This window comes from Lutra lutra, chromosome 5 (assembly GCF_902655055.1).
Source record: "Lutra lutra chromosome 5, mLutLut1.2, whole genome shotgun sequence".
Classification (NCBI taxonomy): Eukaryota; Metazoa; Chordata; class Mammalia; order Carnivora; family Mustelidae; genus Lutra; species Lutra lutra.
The window spans coordinates 164,286,752-164,292,611 of NC_062282.1; positions in this window are offsets into that span (position 1 = coordinate 164,286,752).

Below are 5,860 nucleotides of genomic sequence, written 5' to 3' on the forward strand. Positions count from 1 at the left end.
TCACCTAGTCCTATGTTAATAATTCTGGTTTAGTCCGAATGTAGCTTTTACTCCTGTAAATTCTTACCCATTTCAGTTCCAGGATTTTAACATATCAAAGACCTGTATTTGTCCTGAAAGTCTCCCATATGAATTTTCTTTAAGACAGAATTTATCTTACAAGAGAATTAAAACAATTACAAATAACAAAAAACTCAGAATAGATGTGGTAAAGAGCTGGTGAGATGAGAATTTACAATGTAACTGGCAAGAAAATCGGGTTACTTTTGTGACACGTAACATTTCCATTATCGCAATATCAAGTGATGATCTACCAACATATTAAACCTTTAAGAAATGAATAGCATCTTCCCAAATGTAACCCAAGATTTATCATTGGTTTAAATCTTGTCATCAATTGCTAAAACCTTAGAAAGTTTTAAAACACATGCCTAAATATAATTAGGGGTGTTAAACACCTGATAAAACAAACATAGAAACTGAATTTTCTGGGCAGGCAAAGAGAAAACCATAACAGATCAATCAACTTAAGAAAACTTTGTCTCTTTAAACAGAAAGAAAACCAGCTTTTCTATACCAGTGTCTTTTTTTTAAAGTATGCAGATAATGAGTTTACTAGGTTTCCCTCCGATCGTGAATGATGTCACAGACAAAGGGAGGGGGATCTTTCAGATGCTGTCCTGCTCGCGTCCCTCGTGGGAACTTAGGAGCGTCTTAGCTAAGGTCTGTCCGTATAACCCCGGACCAGGCTACTCCGTGGAGTAGATGACTGTTATGCCATATGATGCCCCGAGAGACTCAGGGTGCAACCCACTCAGACTCCGTAGCAGAAGCAGTGGAGCCATATAGACACATTCACACAATCAGGCACTCTTCAGATTCAAACAGGTTGGATATCCTTCCCTTTGGGTATCCTTGGCTAATGGGAGGTGATCAGTCTCCCCTTCCATTCTTTTATGAATGGATTTAGCTCCGACAGTGGCTGCGGGGCTGTTTTCTCTCTTTTACATATCTCCTACGTTTTACATACAGAGATGCTTTTCTCATGTCCATCAGTCTTAATTACACTTAACAGAATTTTGTACTCTTAGAAATACCTTAACCTCTACTGAAGACTAAATAAAAACCAATTGTGAGTTGTTACAACAGAATTGTTTAGATAGCAAATTTATCAATCAGTTAAGCACAGAACGTGTTCACCAGCAGATTTCAAAAGCATAAACCCAGTTCCAGCAGCCAATGCTCTAGCATTTTATCCCATTTGGTTAAGACCTACATGTCCAACAAATTTAATTCAATTTGTCATTCAAGCAACCCTTCACAGTTTCAGGTTACCAAAGACTTCGGAAGCCACTTTAACAATTACCCATTAAAACCTTGAGACAGACAAATAACCATCTCCACTTCAGATGCCATGCTCTCCTGCCAGCAAGGGGGAGGGGCTAGGCAGTCCACGTTGGGCCAGAGAAGGCAAGGAATTCCCCAAAACAAAGGGAGTTTCAGCAGCTGCTTGGGAATAATCCTTAAAGTCTCTGTCTCAAGGTCGGTTCATCCCACAGTGCCAGTTCTGCTTACCAAAAGTGGCCCACTAGGCACTCATATTCCACGCCCGGCTCCAATGAGCATCAGCACTGGTCACCTTAACCCGGCATTAAACTAACCCCAGTTGGCTCCAGTCATAGCCCTTAACACACGAAATGAGTTAGTGAGAAGCCTCACATCTATTTGAAGAATGGAGAGATGAAAGTCAGAGTCCCCTTGCTCTCTGCTTGCCCCATTCCTTAAATCATAAGAAATAACACAACAGACAACAAAAGGACCAGGCAAAGACAACCGCCAGCCGAACGATTCTTACCCAGAACCTGCCACTGGTGGGGGCTTTCTTTATCCCCAGACCGCCCAGTGGGACTCAAACACCCCAGTGACCGCCTAGGGGGACTCGAACGCCCCGTTGATCTACCAGCAGAGGGATGGGGCATCCCCGCATCCACTCCAGCCCTGGGGAGCATGGCTGTGTCCAGCTTCTCCCCGTGGGCCATACCCTGGAGCTCTAACCAGACAGAGAGATAGGATCCCGTGATCTTACCTCCGGAGGCTTTTCCCAAAAATTCTGATGCTGGATCAGTTCTCATCGTTTGAATCCGGGTGCCCCCTCCAATGTTAGGGTCCATAATCAAAGGAGCGAGACTGATACAAAGCAAAGGTCAAGCAAATCTTTATTTCGTGCCAAGCACTGAGAATCAAACTGACCGGGCAGGAACGTCTCTTGCAAAGAGGCGACCCCTCCCAGCCTCACAGACTAACTTTTATAGAGGTAGTTTAGCCAGGCTATACACAGGTGGCCAATGAGATTCCAATATGCAGAGAACATTGCACAGTCATGCTAAGTCGGCCACACACAGAAAAAAACTGCTAGGTAATACACAGGTGGCCAATTGAATTTCAATTTACCCTAGTAGATATATGCGTGCCCCACTGATTGGATGTCTTCACCTGGACTGACCCTCCCTTGTATTTAGGCTTTGCAAGTAAGTTCCTCTGGGAGGGGCGGGGTCAATCTAAGTTTATTGCATAGGGTCAATCTAGGTTCACTACATAAACACAAAGTGACTCCCTCTGGCCAACCAGGCCCTTACATTGACGGCCTCAGGCCATGGCAGGTCCCACTTGCTGGATATGGGGTCCCCTACCTCGGTGGCTGACATGAGGTCGGGGCTCAGACTGGGTCAGACAAAACATTATTGCAGAGTGCTGCCTATGATATTGTGGTGCCCTCAAGGGCCTGCATGTTGATCCTCATGTGGGGGGTTCTGGGCAGACGTGTAGGGCAATTTTTCTCTCTGGTGGGCAGGCAGAATGCTGCCTAGTGACTCCAGAATACCCAATCTGGAGGTCTTGTGGGCCAGGAGTGTGAGGACAGAAGCCTGAAAACAGAAGCTATGGTTAAGTTCAGCGCTGAGACCATGGCAGTTCCAATGTGCAGGGGATGATTTGAGATCTCCAGCACCTGAGTAAGGGCAAATGTCAGATGTTCACTCATGCTGGAGTTTGTGTCCATGATGGCTGACTAGTGGAGGGGTGGCCTTATGAGGCCATGGAGGTTTTCCGATGCAGGGGCTTGTGAGCTGCTCCAAACAGCAAGGTTTCCATGTGCGGAACAGGGGAATCGGGTTTGATGGCTCCAGGGTCCCCCATATGGAAAGATTGGGTAGCAGACCTCTCCCTATGGATGCCAGAACAGCCAACCTCGCATTACCATTGAAGCGAAGGAACATGGCAGGTTCGTTCTGGTGGCTCTGGTGTCGGGTACCAATGGTCTGAGTTGACATGAAGTCTCATGCTGATGGTTGAAAATGCTGGTTTGTGTCCAGGGAGTCCTTAGAATGTGGCAGTGGCTCAGGGTCCATGCAGGATTCTCTACACTGAGGGTTGGACACAGTTCCCAAGACCAAGGTTTCCTTCTGGGGACAGGAGGTGTTCTGTTTTGCAGCACAGGGAACACATGTTGGGCCATATGTTGGTATTACAGATCAGGCCTCTAGGGACAGATGCCTGAAAACGTAAGCTATGTTTCTGATGAGTTGCTAGGGGCGTGTCAGGTTCAATCTTCTGACTCAGGGCCATTGAACTGGATGTCTGCCTGGTGATAGGTGCTCAGTGTGTGTCAGTCTGCGCATTTGGGTCCAGAGTGGCTCTGAAATTGGGGTGGGCTCAGGGGCCTTGCAGGGTTTCTCTTAATCTATAGGGTTTGGGCAAATATGACTGGCAGAGTTTCCTTCAGGAGGGCAGACAGAGTCCTATGGTGTGGCTCCAGAGCCCCCATCCTGGAAGGCATGTATACCAGGGCTTTGGGGACAGAAGTCTGCAAACACAAAGCGGGATACGGTTAGGGGCGAGGTGATCACATGTCGCATCTGCAGGCCCTGATGGGAGCCCCTGGTGATCTGAAATTAGGGCTCCTGGGAGACAATAGCACAGGCTTTTCTTTCTGGATTGTATGTCCAGGATGGCTGCAGAATGAAGGGGTGGCCTTAGGGCCATGGGAGATTCTTCTTCTCCTGGGATTCTGTCTAGCTCCCAATACTATGGTTTGCTTAATGGGGGAAGGGAAGAGTGCTGTTTTCCGTCTCAGGGGTACCCCCTAAACAGGGATTCCAGAGGTGGGCTCTGGGTCCAGGCACCTGGAACACTCCAACTTCTATTAGGATATGGGCTTATGGGGGTGGCAGGCCCTGTATGCGGGCTCCTGGTCCAGTTACCGAGGGGTGTTGTTTGAAAGTGGGCTCAGGCTGAGGTTCACAAGGCCTGCTTGTACCCAGGGCGGCCCTCATGAGTGGGCATATCTCATGGATCATGTAGCTGCTCCCACATGGAGGGATTGGATACCCATCACAACAGCCAGGTTTCCCTCCATGGGGAAGGAGGAGTACTCTTTTGTGCTTCAGGTTCACCAATAGGCAGGGATTTGCATGAAGGATTGGGGACAGATACCTGAATACCCAGGTTGGGTAGAGATGATGGTCTCGGGCCATGAGAGGTCCCACCTGCAGTATATGGGGCCCGCTATCTGGGTGGTTGACAGGAGGTCGGGGCGCAGGCTATGTCAGACAGAGCATTAGTGCACAGGGCGGCCTAGGACATTGGGGTGCTGTCAAGGCCTGTGCAGGTTGATCCTCACGTGGGGTCTCTGGGCAGACCCATAGGGCACTTTCTTTCCAGGTGGGCAGGCAGAAGGCTGCATTGTGGCTCCAAATTCCCTATCTGGAGGACTTGTGATCCAGGAGTGTGAGGACAGAAGTTTGAAAACACAAGCTATGGTTAAGTTCAGTGCCAAGCGCATTTAAATCCATCTGCAGAGGTTGATCCGAGAATCCCAGCACCTGAGTAAGGGCGAGCATCAGATGTCTGCTCCTGCTAAAGTCTGTGTCCATGCATGGCCGATGAATGGAGGGGTGGCCTCAAGAGGCCATAGGAGGTTTTCCCAACTGGGTCTTGTGAGATGCTCCAAACAGCCAGGTGTACTTCTGTGTGACAGGGGGAGTCGGTTAGATGGCTCAGGGTCAGCCCATATGGAATGATTGGATGGCAGAGATCTTAGTATGCATCCCTGTAATGCCAACCTCAGGTTACCATCGCAGCTGAGGAATAGGGCAAGTTCGATCAGCTGGCTCTGGATTGAAGTTCCAAGGGGGGTGAGTTGACAGGGGTTCTCAGACTGATGGGCCACAATCTGGGTGTTGTCCAGGGAGACCGGGGAATATGGTGGCATGAGAAGGGCCATGCAGGATTCTCCTACCCTGAGGGTTGAACACAGCTCAACCAAGAGCAAGGTTTTTTTCTTTGGACAGGAGGGGTTTTGTTGTGTGGCTCAGGGCCTGTGACATACCCTGAGTGAGAAAGGGCCCTCGGCTTCGGGGAACAGGGTGTTGCGCAGGGCTGCCCAACACCCGCCAATTCTCAAGAGTGTTCTGCCCAAACCAATCCCTGTTTGTGCAGAATGCTCATGAGAATTGGCCGGAAAATGCCCAGCATACTTGCTTCGGGCGCTGCACATCTGCAGGGCCACTCACTGGGCCTGGCTTGGCATCCCGAGTGGTCACGTCCAAACCCCGCAAGAAAGCCCTCTTGGAGGCAGACTCCAGCAAGGTCGATGCCTACTGCTCCTCAGCCTCTGGGAGTGCCCTCCCTGGCGCTAGCCAATGGGGCCAGGCCTGCCCCAGGCCCGGCTGCGAACCCTCACCTGCTTCCTCAGCCTTCTGTTTCCAGGGTCCTGTCTCTCAGGGCCTCCAACTGGGGAACCCTGAATCCCATGCCTGATTCCCCCTCCCACTCCAGTGCAAAAGATGCCTTTAGGCACTAT